Source organism: Scyliorhinus torazame, chromosome 9 (assembly GCF_047496885.1).
Source record: "Scyliorhinus torazame isolate Kashiwa2021f chromosome 9, sScyTor2.1, whole genome shotgun sequence".
In the NCBI taxonomy this organism is placed as follows: domain Eukaryota; kingdom Metazoa; phylum Chordata; class Chondrichthyes; order Carcharhiniformes; family Scyliorhinidae; genus Scyliorhinus; species Scyliorhinus torazame.
The window spans coordinates 119,419,526-119,435,554 of NC_092715.1; the positions used below are offsets into that span (position 1 = coordinate 119,419,526).

A 16,029-nucleotide genomic window follows, 5' to 3' on the forward strand; every position below is an offset into this window, starting at 1 on the left:
TGATGACTTTATTCTTAACTGTTTGAGGAATTATCACCCTCGCACACTTGCATAAAGTGAAATGCTTACCACTCCCTGATTGCCGTACTTGGGTAATATGAATTTAGCTAAATTGGCACATCACTTTGCAGTTTGGGGTACAGCAGATAAATATTTTCTTTTTTCTTCTATCTTGAAGGATCAGACTGCTGCTGGGGTATTGTTCTACAAATGCTGGCAGGCCTTGAGGTTACGTCCATGTAGCTAATCTTTGCGTGAACTGAGTCAGTGAATGTTAGCAGGATGTTTTTCTATGGAAGGCATAAAAACTAAAACTGATCCTCACCCTTATCTGACATCTACACTTGCATACTTTCTTGCAAAGCCATTGAATAGCAATAAGATCTGAACCACAGCTCATTCCACTCCCTCAAAAAGACAAGTAGTAACAAAATGTTCCAACTTCTTCCATGGCAAAGGTGTGTTAACTCAGCATAAATTTAGGATTGAACCCGGGTTTCTCTGGCTGATTGCCGCATAGCAAATCTTTTGTTTAAAAAAATTGCAATAGTTTTTGTGCTGAATATAGTATTAGATTCTGCAATATACATTATGGGAAAACGCTGTTAATTAACACTAGCTTTGTGGGCCAATTGTAAAGAGAGAGAGAGGGACTGACTTATATTTGCTCCATGAACAAGAGCTGAGATTGGAAGAAAAAAGTAGCATTTTTGTCATGCCTTTCACAACAGGAACATCCCAAAGTGTGTGCTTACAGCCAATTAAGTACTGTTAATGTGTACTCACTGTTGTAATGTACAAAATATGGCAGCAGATTTCGACACAGCAAGGTCACAACACAGCAATGGGATAATGAACAGATACTCTAATTTAGTGATATTGGTTGAAGGGTTTATATTGGCCAGGATACCAGGGAGAAACCTCCCTGCTCTTCTTTGAAATAATGCCATAAAATCTTCATCTCTACCTGAGAAAGTATGTTTTAGTTAAGTGTTTTTAAAACTTTTTTTCCGGGGATCATTTTTACCAATCGACCAACCTTCGGGACCCAACCCGGCCAACCTTCACGACCCATGCGGGATGATCTTCATGACCCATGCGGGCCCACACCGGCTGACCTTTGAGACCCACCATTTTCTCTTACCTTGTTTGTTGCTGACAAAATGGAGGAAATGGTTTTGGGTCCCTTTGGCCCTGAAACACGCTTCTCCAATGGAACCTATTGGATGAAGGTGAAGCCTTCTGGTGTCGGAAAGTATGGAGTCTCCATCTGTCCAAAGTTAAGCTCGACAGCACAATTGTGGTACAGAACATGCGGAAATAAGGCTCTGTCAGCACGACTGTCTTTCCCAATCTTAAATGTGACACGCAGATCCTGACCATTCTTGGAGTAAGAGATTTCCACTTCATCAGCATCAAAGTTCAGAAAGCAACCAATCAAATCACTCTCCCCGAACTTTTTTGCAGCCGGCTTTTAACAATGCCGGCTGCTAGCGGCCTTCATAAAGGCTGCGAACATATAAAAAAAAATGCGGCTGCACTGCGTGTGCTTGCCTGCTCACCGGTGCGCATGCACAAAACTCTGCGCATGCGCACCGATGAGCGGGCACGCATGCGCAGTACAGCCCCATTTTTCTTTGTACAGTCGCAGCCTTTTTGAAGTCCGCTACCAGCCGGCATTGTTAAAAGACGGCTGCTGCGGCTGTTGCGTGCAAATTTGCGCAATCAGGATGGCCGCAACGGGCGGACGGCTCCGCGACCCTCCCGACGCCCGCCCACGACCCATCCACTGGTCGCGCCCCCGACTTTGAAAATGCCTGTTTTAGTTTAATGTCTCACCTTAAAGATTGGAAATTTACTGCAGTTAAACTTCAAACCTGTTTCTCTTCACCCAATGGAACTGAGTGAGAATAATAATTTTGACTTTGCGCTCAATTCTAAAACAGTATTGGGATTGGATTTATTTGAATTCTGCAACAGAATGACATTTCCTTACCTACTTGTGAATTAATATTATGCTCTCATCTCATCAGTCTGCAATATTAATTACTGCCATTAGCACTATATTATTGAGGCCATTTTATGTAGTACAAAAAGTTGATGGATAATAAAACCATAACGTGTTGGAAATAGATGTAGGTCAGGCAGCATCTTTAAAGACAGTAGACTGTTGGAACAGTTTAAAGTCAAAATAGTGCCTTGTCTTTTCTCTCGAGTTCTGATCACATAAATCACCTAAAACTCAAAGGCTATGCTGTTTGAATATTTTAATAAATTGTAGTTTTATTTATCAACTGTACATAATCCTATGCAAAAAAAGTATATTAAATTTGGTGGTAATATAGACAGGTAAACATAAATAGAAAATGGTTTCCCCTTGATGGGAGGAAAGCTTTAAATAAATTAAAACCAGCTAAATTATTGATTCACAACAATGAGATTTCAAAGTAACATATGGCTACCATTTTCTGTCAAGCTATTTTGCTGAGAGAGCTTTAATATTTTCCTTTGCACTAATTCTCTCATACCTGTGTCAATGTATGGCTAGCTTGCCAGAACCATCTTTCTTTGAAGGTATTTAGTACAGGTAGCCCAAATTGTGTACATCATGTACAATGGGGGCTTCAGAAAACTATTGGAAAATTATGGGGCACTTGAGCATAGCCAATTCACCTACCCTGCACATCTTTGGGTTGTGGGGGGTGAGACTCACGCAGACACGGGGAGAGTGTGCGCACACCACACGTGACCCACGACCAGGATTGAACCCGGGTCCTCGGCGCATGAGGCAGCAGTGCTAACCACTTTGTCACAGTGCTACCCCTTGAATTTCTCACCTGCACAACAGCCTATTATCTCCATTTAAATATCAATATTGGTACAGCTATACGTTCCCCCAGTTAGACCTAAGCAGGTTATCTGGTCCTTAAATTCAGTTCACAACAGGGACATGCATTGGGCAAGACAAGGCAATTCGCTGCGTTACTCAAACTGCTATAAAAATGTGACAGGTCCCCCTGTCTTTATCAATCCTCTTAATCACATTTTGGTTTGATGTTTTAAGTTTCATTTGTGATTTGTTTTTTTAAAGATAGTACCCCTTTAAAGGGGATGTCCCTTTAATTTGTCCCTCAGTTTATACGATTTAGTTTAGTTGGTTTCTTGATTTATCTCAAAATAGAGTAAGAGCATATGCATAGCCTTCTTAAATGTTTGCTGGTAGTTATTACTTTACATGTTAGCATACCCCATTATTTTGGGAATCTTGGTTGTTCTACGGTATGATGTGTATTCTACAATTATAAATTTGATCAAATTGAATTTGGTTATTTTACCAGCATGATGGTTTCTCATTTCTGGTAAGATATGGTTTCAAATAATACAATAGCTCAAACGAGTTGTTGGGGTTTCTCGTCATTTGTATGTTTCCTAATTAAAAGCTTTTTACAAGTGATAACAATACGCCATTAAAGAGAGTTTTCATTTTACAATTTCAGTAGTGACCTGAAAGGACATTTTGTGGGGTCATCCAGTGGCAGCCATGGAGTGAGTGGTCGCACGCATTGTGGCTCCTGCTTGAAGATGTTGGTTTTAGTCCCTTTTACCCGAACCTTGGTGAACTTCAGCGGAAAAGCTGTACGGAGAGCATAGGAGGATTAGTTCTCCCCTGGATGGGAATGTCTGCGGGTTATCAAATTGGACAGAAGACAGTGAGAGCCCTGGCTAAAGAATTGGAGGAGACTTGTGGCGCGGTATCAATTGCAAAAATGATAGAGGGGGGGAAGGGTCATCGTTGACTGGAAAGCTGCCAATGGAGCAGTTGATGAACTTCATTAAGGCTGAATTTTGGTATCAGCGTAAAGAAATGCAGAGCGACTGATCAAAGGCGATTGAGAGGAAAGTGGCACCTCTCCGCAGGACTTTGGCACGGGTGGAGAAGAGCTTGGAGGTGCAGGGAGCGACGATCCAAAAGGTCGAGGAGGTGGTGTTGCACCAGAGTGAGTGGATTGTGTCGCTGGATGCGGAGATGGCGGTCCTGGGGGACATGCGCCAGACTCTGTGAGCACAGGCGGATGGAGGACCAGGAAAACTGGTCCCACCGGAGGGAGTGGAGGGAACGAGTGCAACGGGCTATGTCACGAGGATGCTGGCCAGGTTGGTGGATGAGAAGCTGCTGGACAACACCACGGAGGTGGATCAGGCCCATAGGTCCCTGAGGCCAAAGCCAAGAGTGGAGGAACCGCTGCAGATGGTGATTGTGCGCATGCACATGTTCCAGGACAAGGAGAAGATCCTGAGGTGGGCCAGAGCGCAGCGGAATTGCGATTGGGAAAGAAACGTAATACGGATTTATCAGGCCATTGGTGCGGAGATGGCCAAGAGACGGGCGGGATTCAACAAGGCCAAGGCAGTGTTGTACCAGTTTGGGGTATTGTACTTGGCCAAACTTTGGGTAATTTTTATTGAGGGCCATGAGCATTACTCTGGGATGTCGTGGCCTTCGCTTTCTGATTGCCCGGCGATGGATACTTTTGAATTGGAGGTTGGCTATGCCACCGGGGGGTGCGGCATGGCTGGGAGACTCGTACGGGTTTCTTAAGTTGTGGATTTGGGAGTCGGAGGAGGGCGTTGAGGTACACGCTGTGGGGGGGGGATGCGCTGGCTGAGTAAATGGGGGGGGAAAAGGTACAAACTGTACACTCTTGGATGTTAAGGTTATGTTACTATATTGAACATGTTTGAAGGAAAATACCTTTTTTTAAAAAAAACTAAATGCAATTAATGAGTTTCTATCTTCAGACAAATGTAATTGGTTGAATTTCAGAGGAGCTTGCGAATAAATGATTCCTCTAAATTTTTGGGATTATTCACTTGTCAAGTTTTGGAAATATTTCAGGACCAATATTTGAAACATGAGTCAAACTATTTATGGAAGGGGAAATCAAGAAGACAAGAATATCACAAATCAAAATTGCATAATTTAATCGTGCATTTGTAATGTATTATGGGGGTGATTTTGTCATAAGTTTCAAAGTCCAGTGAAGTACATTTGAAATATTAACTAGTGAAAGGCAGAGATGATCAAAATGATGATCAAAAGTTGGACCTGATAAAGATGCAGAAAACATATCTTGGAACTGAAATAGTTGCCATGATTTGACACAGGCTTTGGCAGGAAAATGAGTGCCAGGACTACCAAAGCAATTAATGCAGTGGAAAGAAGTAATAGAAAAAGGGGTTATAATTCTTTTCATGTTCTCATTTAAAGGAGCGAGGCTTTGTATTGTGGACAGATCCCTTTGATAGATTCCATAATCTGAGGCCTGAATTTTCAGGATGGCAAGAGTTCAGCACCCGCCAGCCTGAGAGTCAGTGGGGAATGCATCCCCGTCGGCTCTGACAGGCCCACTGCCATTTTGCGCTCAATTGAGCATTGATTGGCAGCAGGCTGGACTCCTGGTTGTCCTTGGACGGATGTCCTGCCTTGGAGAGCTGTTGACCAATCATATTGGCTGACAGTTCCCCAGCCCTCTGGCAGAGTGGTGCAGTGGCCAGAAGAGGTACTGCAGAGCCATGCCTGAGCCTAAGTTCAGGGCTGCACTTGGATAAGTACCAGGGTCCTGGGGCTGGGAATGTAGGGGATGCCTTGGGAGTTGGGCAGTCTCGGTGTTGGGGATAGGCCGGGAGTGGAGTGAGAGCCGGAGCTCCCAGGTCGAGTGGCCTCCTTCTGCACTGTAAATTCAATGATAATCTATGATTAATCTAGGACAAAGGTTCGGCACAACATCGTGGGCCGAAGGGCCTGTTCTGTGCTGTATTTTCTATGTTCTATGTCTCTGAGGAATGGGTGCCCCCAATCTGAAGAAACCTTCAGATTGAGGACTCTGCCCCTTGCTGCATGAGATCGAGATCGTTAACATTTTCTATTTGGCACTCTGCTCCAACTGGCACCTGCCAGCCTAAAAATGGAGGCTGGATAGGAAAAGGTCCTTGAGTGGATTGTGATTCTTGATGTGAGAGAACAAGCTTTGATTGTGCTTGGTGTAGTAGCTAGCCCTTTTAAGATAGAGTCTCTAAGGGATGAGGTCTTGTGACCCACAATTCCAATCAGGGACAGAGTTGGAATTTCGCTGGGGCGTGTTGGGGACTTGTCCCGGCAGTTGCACCCTAGAGCTGAGTATGTTTAAGCATTTGGTAAATAATTGTTTATAGTTGTAATAAATCATTGTGTCTAATAAGTGTAAAAAAAAATAAAAAATTTTTTTTAAGAGTATCCAATTATTTTTTTCCCAATTAAGGGGCAATTTAGCATGGCCAATCCACTTACCCTGCGCATCTTTAGGTTGTGGGGGCGAGACTCCGCAGATACGGGGAAAATGTGCAAACTCCATACGGACAATGACCTGGGGCCTGGATGGAACCTGGCTTCTTGGTGCTGTGAGGCAGCAGTGTTAACCACTGTGCCACCATGTCGCTCTCATTTAATTGGTGGAGCCAATTTTTATTACACTTGGTAAACACATTTTAGAGGGGATTATTGAGTACATAGCTGCTGCTATTGATGGGTCAATAGCTTTAGTTGTGTACTCTAATACATGTTACAGCATGAATTGGGTCAAATTCAGCCCAGACTTATAACCATCTCCGATGGCCACCTGCAAAGGACCATGGGAATTATGGCCAACCCAGGACTCAGACACACTCGGAGCTTGTGTGTGTATTTGCAACCCAGATAGCTAGACTCGATCAAAACCCCTGCTCGTTTGCATTCTAATGGCCCATTTCCCCAGAAAAAAAGGACTGTGCTCAGGTAACCGATACAGATGCAGACTAACCGGCGCCACTCCCTTTGCTAAGAAAGCCCAAACAGTCAAGGTCAATGACCGCTCCGGATACGCCCAGCCATCAAGGCACCCGCCCCTTTATTGGCCAAAATCGAAGGCAGTGATCAAAGTCTGTCGAATTATTGGGTCCAAAGCTAAGGACCACCCCAAAGAGCGCGAAATCCCAGAGGGATAAAAAGAGACACAGCCATGTGTTCGGTCTCTCTTGGCCCTGGCCTACGCCTAAAACCAAGTGTAGCATTACGACCAGAAGACAAGTTCAAGACCAACGATCGCTACCAGACAGATGTGCCCAGCAGAAACAAAGCCACGTCTTCTACCCAGCCACACAAGATCCGAACAAAGGCCTTGTTCATCTGCAAAGAGCCGGTTGCCCTGAAGTTAAGTATAGGTTATTGTTGTTGTTAGGTTTAGTTTAATTTGTAGTGTTTTATGTTGCATGTCGAAGTAATCCTTGTGTGTAAATAAACTATCTTTGAACTTAAACTGACTAACTGGTTGTTTGGTCTTTGAGCGATATCCGGTAAAGCCTTGTGGTGGTATCATTTGAAACCTGGCGACTCTGAAAAGCAATATTATCATTAATAACTGCCATGTCTAGTTAATTTGGCAACATTATTGGAGATACTCCTGGGATAGTATTCCACTCATTAAGAAGCGCATCATTATTAATTGGCAACATTATTGGTGCCGAAAGAGCAACAGACTGATGGGATGAAATCCACCTGCTGACTACAAGAATCTTTTGCGTAATGAGATTTGACAGTCTCAATCCAGTTTCTAGTGGATATAGAATTTATTTGGCAATCTCTTGAGAAGCCGCAGAAGACAGTGTATTAACTGGAAAAGAAAATGTTGCATCATAACTTCCGAGTTTGACCATCCCAGTGCTCTCTTGGCAGGCCTCCCATATTTCACTTGACATAAAATGGAGCTAATCTAAAACTCAGCCATCCTAACTCATACCAAGTCCTGTTCATTCATCACTATTGTGCTTGCTGGCCTATTTGTATCCTGGTCAGGCAACACCTTGATTTTTAACATTTTAACTCTTGTTTTCAAATCCTATCATAGCCTCATCCCATCCTAACTGTAGTTCCAATTCTGGCTTCAAGTATCTCTGATGCTCGTTGTTCCACCAATGCCGGTAATACCTTCAACTGTCTGCACCCTAAATTCTGGAATTCTTTCTGTAAACCGCAGCACTCTTCCACCCTTCTCTTTTTAAGGCATTGCTTAAAACCTAACTCTTTGTTCAAGCTTTTGGATGTTTGTTATAATTGCTCTTTGAATCAAGTTTTAATATTCCTGTGAAGGGCTATTTTACTATTCTAAAGGTGCTATAATAATGGACATTATTGTTGCATGAACTGGATAAAACATTGCATTGGTGCAGGAGGGAATGCTTTTTTTGATGCTTGAGGTCAGGCATATTATTTGTATAGAGTCAAAACAGTTGTGTCTGGAGTACCTGAGCTAGGAGTACTTGATGCGATGTGTTGGTATAAAGTGGGAAGGTTTACAGTCACTAGCACCAATGTCTTTAAAATTTGAACTCTTAAAATCCTCCCCTTTCTGGGTTTCCTCTGAAACTGGTGCCAAGATCGGGCCTTTCCAAGGCCGGCATTATGTCATTTGCTATTTTTTTCCCTCACTCACAGTCACATAAGTTTAATCATCAGGTTAACGACTGAAACACAACTAAATAAAAAAAACCTGACAGGAGCCTTAAGAGCCCAGGAGAAATACCATGCGATACCCTTCCCCAAGGTCAAAAAGCTTCCAAATAAAGCCGATTCTGCAAATTATTTTGAATGAGAATTGGCTAGTTGCTTGAACAAAAGGAATATTGAAGTGCTTGGGTAGCAAGCAGCAGGATAGGATTAAAATAATTGGCCAACATGAGAATCAAGTGGAGGCTTGATGAGTCAAGTGGCTCATTTCTGTGTGCAACATTGGCCATTTCCAGTAAACTGCTGATGAGTTCATGGCATAATTATTTTAAAAGTAAAACAGCATTCCATGACAAAGCAGAGATATGTTATGAGTTCCAATTCACCACAAATTGCTGGATAGTTTGCGCTGCTCCCCCATCAGCCTCACTATCCCACAGCCAATGAAGTAATTTTGTTCTCCAGTGTAGTCACTTGTAATTTGGGAAAGATAGCCGCAAATTTGTGTGCAGCATATTCCCACAAATAATCATGTGATAATGACCCGATAATCATGTGATAATGACCAGATAATCTGTTCTGGTGATATTAAGGAATAAATATAGGCAGGAATTGCCCTGTTCAACTTCAAAGTTGCACTGTGGGATCGTTAATATCCGCCTGAGAGGGCAACTTGTCATCTGAAAGATGGAACCTCTTGCCATGCAGCACTTCCTCATTACTATTGTCAGCCTATATCATTGTCTGAAGACCTAGTGTGGGACGTGAACACGCACACACGAGGTCTGCCCCAGCCGCAGACGAGGAGGTGGTGAAGGAAGTGGAGGAAACCTTCACAGCGATCAAATTGCCTCACTGGAGGCTGAGATCTCGTTGGTGGGGAAGAGAAGCAAAATCCTGAAGGTGAAAGTGGACAACCCAAAGAACAGGTCAAGACAGAACCTCAGAGTCATGGGATTGCCAGAGGGGATAGAAGGCCTGAATCCCACTAAGTATTTTTTTCAGATGTTGGAGAAGCTGGTTTGAGCCAGCGCGGGCTGTGGGTGTAAGATTCCACAGCTTCTGAGAGGAGAGGGTCCTGAAATGGGCCAAAGAGAATTGAGACATGAGATTAGAAGGGAGCACCATCCACATTTATCAGGACGACTTGAGTTGACAAAGGGATAGGTGGCCTTTAATAAAGCGAAGGCAGTGCTGTACGAGAGCAGAGTGAGGTTTGGGGTGGTGTACCCAGTGAGGCTTAGGGTTACCTATGGGCTGAAATAACTATTTTGACATGTGGAGGAGGTGGATGCTTTTGTTAAAGAACATGGTCTTGGACTCAGTTAAAGGGGTTCTATGGGAACTGTTATGGGTGTTAATAGATGGGTTTGTTTGGGATATTTTGTACACTGTATATATTTGTTATTCAAGGGTTGTGTATGTTATATGTTGGGTAGGGGGTAATGGTTAAGGTAATAGCAATGGAAATACATCGTCTCAGGTGGGAATTTAAGCTTGGCGGGGGTGTTGGATTTTGTTTTCTTCTTTATGTAACGGGGACAAGCTCGGGTGTTTCTTTTCTTTTTGTTCCTGAATATTTACCCTGGAGGGGGGGGGCTACCTCAATTCCAGCAAGGTTTCTAAAGTAGTGAATGGGAGTGTGATGGAGAGGGGCTGTCGCCTGTTGGACCTGTTTAGATGCAGTTCAATGAGCCTAGCTTGTTTGTTTTGGAGGCAGATGGAGCTGCTGAGGAAGGAACATTGTCTTCTAGGAGGTGATCAGGTTCCAGAGGGGGAGGAATGATTGGGGGATGGGGCCCCTGGGGGAGGGGTATTTCTCTGACGGTGACTAGGGCTTTCTTTAGTCTCACTTTTTGGGTGGGGTTCGCAGCCATCTTGGGTGGGCCTTTGGCTAGGTATTTGGTGCGGGTATGGGACAATCCTTTGTGATGTGAATGGCTTACTCCGGGTTGAGATGGGGTGAGAGATCAGAATGGTCACAAGGAAGGTGCCGGGGTGGGGGCAGGAGCTGGGTCCAGGGCTGGGTCCAGTGAAAAGATTCAAAGATTTCTCTCACCTGAAGAATTTAACGACAGATGTGGTGTTTCTGCAGGAGACCCACCTGTGGGGGAGGGACCAGACCAGACTCCGGAGGGGAAATGTGAGCCAGGTGTTTCATCCGGACTTCGATAGTAGGGATCCGGGGGTGGCAATTCTAATCAACAAGAGAACGTAGTTTTTAGAGGATAAGGTGGTAGCAGATTTGGGTGACCGGTATGTGATTGCTACCGGGGCATTGGTGGGTAAGTTGGTAGTATTGGTAAATGTATATGCCAAAATTGGGAAGATGTGGCATTTATAAGAAAGCTGTTGGTCTCCATCCTGGATTTGGACACATATCAGCTGATCTTGGGGGGAGACGAACTGTGTGCTGGACCCAAAGTCATACTGCTCTAGACTAAAGTCATTGGCTCCTTCGGGGGTAGCGAAGGCGCTGTTCGCATTTATGGAAGAGATTGGAGGTGGGGGTGACCCATATGACAAAGGGGCAGAATTAAGCTACTCGGCCCATCGAGTCTGCTCCACCATTCAATCATGGCTGATACTTTTCTCTTCCCCATTCTCCTGCCTTCTCCCCATAACCGCTGATCCCCTTATAAATCAAGAACCTGTCTCTCTCTGTCTTAAAGACACTCAGTGATTTAGCCTCCACAGCCTTCTGTGGCAAAGAGTTCCACAGAATCACCATGGCGGATCATGTGTCCAGATAGGGTGTGGGTAAAGAATTCATTCTTTTCCCCAGATCACCATAGAAAGCATCCTATCGGGCTGCATCACAGCCTGGTATGGCAACTGCTCGGCCCAGGACCTCAAGAAACTTCAGAGAGTCGTGAACACCGCCCAGTCCATCACACGAACCTGCCTCCCATCCATTGACTCCATCTACACCTCCCGCTGCCTGAGGAAAGCAGGCAGCATAATCAAAGACCCCTCCCACCTGGCTTACTCACTCTTCCAACTTCTTCCATCGGGCAGGAGATACAGAAGTCTGAGAACACGCACAAACAGACTCAAAAACAGCTGCTTCCCCACTGTCACCAGACTCCTAAATGACCCTTTTATGGACTGACCTCATTAACACTACACCCTATATGCTTCATCCGATGCCAGTGCTTATGTAGTTACATTGTATATGTTGGGTTGCCCTATTATGTATTTTCTTGTATTCCCTTTTCTTCCCATGTACTTAATGACCTGTTGAGCTGCTCGCAGAAAAATACTTTTCACTGTACCTCGGTACACGTGACAATAAACAAATCCAATCCAATCTAATCATAAGGTATACTCCAGTATAGGCTTCTTTTCGATGGGTAGGTCTCTCCTTCCCGGGGCGAGGAAGGCAGAATATTCAGTTATAGTCATTTCGGACCATGCTCCCCACTTGGTGACTTGGTTTTAGAGATGGGCCCTATTTTAAAAAATATATATTTTAATACAAACGCAACAGCCTCCACTGTACAACAAACCCCTCCTATGATTCCCTGACCCATAGACCTCAATGAGTAAGTATAAACAATGACACCTCCTCCACGATGGTCCTCAGCACCGAGGCCTTGCAAGGCTGCATACTTGGTCCCCTACTATACTCCCTATACACAGACAACTGTGGCAAAATTCTGCTCCAACTCAGTCTGCAGGTTTGCTGATTACACAACCGTAGTGGGTCGGATCTCAAACAACGATGAGTCAAGGGTACAAGAGGGAGATGGAGAACCTCGTGGTATGGTGCAATGACAACAATCTCTCCACCAATGTCAGCAAAACTGAAGAGCTAGTCATTGACTTCAGGAAGCAAAGTGTCATACACGTCCCTGTCTGCATCAATGGTGCCACGGTGGAGATGGTTGACAGCTTCAAATTCCTTGGTGTGCATATCAGCAACAATCTGTCTTGGTTCTTCCATCGTCGCAGCTACGACCAAGAAAGCACAAGAGCACCTTTACAACCTCCGAAACGAAGGAAATTCCAAGCATCTTCTCTACTGTTGTAGCACTATACTTCATTTGCTTCACCCGATATCTATGTCTATGTATTTACATTGTGTATTTATCGTATGTCCTATGTTTTTCATGTATGGAATGATCTGTCTAGACTGTATGGAGAACGATACTTCTCACTGTACCTCGTTATATGTTACAATAAATCTAAATCCAGTGCACTGCATCCCACATTTTAAACCTCCTCTACCAACCCCATCAGACTCCATTTGTGCATAGTGACCCAGGCGGGTGCCAGCTGAATCCCCAAATACTGGAATCTAACCCCTGCCACCCTAAACAGCAGGGCCACCAAGTTCACCCTCTGTGCCACAGCATTTACCGAAAGACCTGACTTTTCACAACGTTCAGTTTTTACCCTGAAAAGGTTCCAAATTTCCCCAACAGGTCGATAATCCTCCCCATACTCTTCACTTAGGTTTGTCACAAACAACAATAAGTCATCAGCATACAACAACACCCTGTGCTCCCTACTTCCCCTTACAATCCCCTGCCACACAGTGGAGGCACACAAAGCTATCACCAGGGGTTCAATTGCCAGCGCGACCAGCAATGGTGAAATCGGACAAGCAGACGACTTGCTTCCTCCCCATACTTGTATTGCACCCCTCGAGTCCTCCATAACTACCCACCACCTTCCCTGTCATCAACCGATCAAACTACCCCGCAGCTTCTTTCTTTGCGCCAGTAACTTCCGAGTTGGGGCTTCACCTCCACTTTTTCTTCCAGCAGCCTTCACCTCACTTCCCCCTCAGTCGTATTTCTGTGGACCTTCAACAAAATGACTCTTCCCCACCCAATACGTGGCTATTTGCTAGAGGCCCCCCACCCCACCCCATCCACTGTGCTTCCACTCACTAACATTTCCTGCTAGCGTCACGACTCCCACCTGAAGGCCCAAACAAAAGGCCCTACCTACCCCTCCCTACTCACCCATCCCCCCTCTCTGGCCTACAGTTCCCTCCCACACACCCGAGCAAACGTGAGCATAATCCACCATAAACTGTACAAATGGTACAGAAAGGTACAAAAAAAGTCAAACCATACACCTGGGACCGAGGGGCATGAGACGCACAGTGTCTACTGCAAGCATACAACATACACATGTCCTCAAACAGACAAGAGAACAAGAGAAAATATATACTACTATTACAAATGTCCACCCATCAGCCCTCCCCAACCCATGCTCCTTGACAAAGTCAATTGTCTCCTCCGATGTCACAAAATAATATCCCTGACCGTCAAATGTTACCCACAGTTTTGCCGTGTACAGCAACACAAAGCGGATCTTCCGCCGTGCAGCGCCGACTTGGCCTTATTGAAAACTGCCAGTCTCTTGGCCAGGTCAGCAACAATGTCCTTATATATATGGACCAGGTTTCCTTCCCAGTTACAGTCCCAACTCACCCGGGCCCACCTCAAAATCTTTTCCTTCTCCTGAAAGTTGTGCATACACACAATCACCGCCCACAGCTGCTCCCCCATTCTTGGATTCTGTCCCAAGGATCTGTGGGCCTGGTCCACCTCTGGGGCTTGTTGATAACTGTCTCCTCCATCATGTGGGTGGCACGGTAGCACAGTGGGTGGCACTGTTGCTTCACAGCTCCAGAGTCCCAGGTTTGATTCCCGGCTTGGGTCATTGATTGTGTGGGGTCTGCATGTTCTCCCCGTGTCTGCGTGGGTATGCTCCGGTTTCCTCCCACAAGTCCCGAAAGATGTGCTGTTAAGTGAATTGGACATTCTGAATTCTCCCTTAGTGTACCCAAACAGGCACCGGAGTGTGGCGACTGTAACTTCATTGCAGTGTTAATGTAAGCCTACTTGTGACATAAATAAATATTACAGATTATCTTCATGAACATTCTTGCAACATAATTCGTGACATTTGTTCCTTCAACTCCCTCTTGCAGGCCCACAAAATGCAGATTTTGCCTCCGTGATCAATTCTCTTGATCCTCAAACCTTGTCAACAGCATCTTGCAAACATCCCCCAGGATTGCCATCTCTGCTTCCAGCGACACAATTTAGTCACTCTGGTCGGACACTACCGTCTCCACTTCTTGGATCATCGCTCCTTGCACCTCCGAAAGCTTCTCCACCCAACCAAGGTCCTGCGAAGAGGTGCAAATGCACCCTCAATTACTTTTTGACCAGTTCCTCTGCATCTCCTTCCTTTGCTGCTGAAATTTCTTGTTAATGAAATTCATCAACTGATCCCTTGGCAGCTTTGTCATAGATGACACCCCTTCCCCCTCTGTCATTTTATCAGCTTGTTCTGCACCACAAGATCCCTCCAACTCCTGGGTCTGGACTCATACCTTTAACGGGGTCTGATATCTCATAGACATCCCAGTCTGGGAGAGAACTAATCACCTTCCACTCTCCTCATGGGTTTCCCCGAAAATCGGATAGAAATGAAAATGAAAAGATCCAAAACCAACGCCTCCAGGCAGGAGCCACATTGTGTGTGACCAATCACATCATGGCCGCCACTGGAAGTCCCAGGTGCGCCTTTGTTCAACATCCGGTATGGAGGCCGGACGTAGCGCTACCGGCAGATATAGGGTTTTGTGGGTGCATTTCTCAGGCCATAGATTAATATGTAGGGTTCAATGGGAATGGGTCTGTCTCTCCTTCCACGCTGGAGGAAGTGTTATAGGAGGGGAGATTATATCATGCAAGGTGCACAGGGATAGGGAGGTAAGAGAAACAGCAGAAGCTAGTTGACGATATTCTGGAGGTGGACCGCAGGTATTCGAGTGACCCTACCCTGAAGCTCCTGACACATAGGAAGAAACTGCAGATGCAGTTCAATCTGTTGTCTACGGGTAAGGTGGTGCACCTGCTATGGCATTCAAGGGAGGTCATTTATGAATATGGAGAGAAGGCCAGCTGTCTTCTGGCTCACCAGTTGAGTGAGGCAGCAGGCAGCCGCCAGGGAGATCATTCAGGTCAGGGACTTGAGCAGTAAGCTGGTGTCAGCCCTGGATAGAGTAAATGGTGCATTTGAGGCTTTTAATAAAACTCTTAACAGGTTGGAGCCGCTGGGGGGGGGTGGTCGGAGTTGTCGTCATTTTCTGGAGGGTCTGGAATTTCTTGTGGTGGAGGAGGAGGACACAAAGAGTTGGAGGCACCGCTCGGTCCCGCGGGGCTGGATGGATTTCCATTAGGGTTTTATAAGAAATTTGCCGGCCAACCTTTGCGACACACGCCACATTCACTTACCTTTAATGTGAAAGGGAAGTCTGCTATGTCCTCACAATCTCACTTGAATCAGGTTCAAAGGAGGAGAGGGCAGTGCGCATATCAGCCAGTTCCTTTGTGCAGTCTTTATCTTTATTAAAACGGAAAATCTAACCTCACACATGTGGGGCGTCATGAAGAGTAAAAGCAACAAAATGCTTGTTTTACCTCGGCACTGGATACTCCTGGGAGACACTGCTCTAGAATGCTGACAACCTTGTGTGTTTT

General features: G+C 45.3%; 1 protein-coding gene across 9 annotated transcripts in view; it reads left to right on the forward strand.

Annotated features, from left to right (window-relative positions):
* The window catches only part of srp19 (signal recognition particle 19), a 418,259-nt gene that overhangs the window by 66,943 nt on the left and 335,287 nt on the right, over positions 1 to 16,029 (forward strand). The window contains exon 1 of one of the 9 annotated variants that reach the window (XM_072516440.1): positions 14,548 to 14,666. The exons of the other annotated variants lie outside the window; for them this stretch is intronic. The gene's annotated coding sequence lies outside the window, so the exon portion shown is untranslated. Of the gene's footprint in view, positions 1 to 14,547; positions 14,667 to 16,029 lie in introns of those variants that run through there. 9 annotated transcript variants of the gene reach the window in all.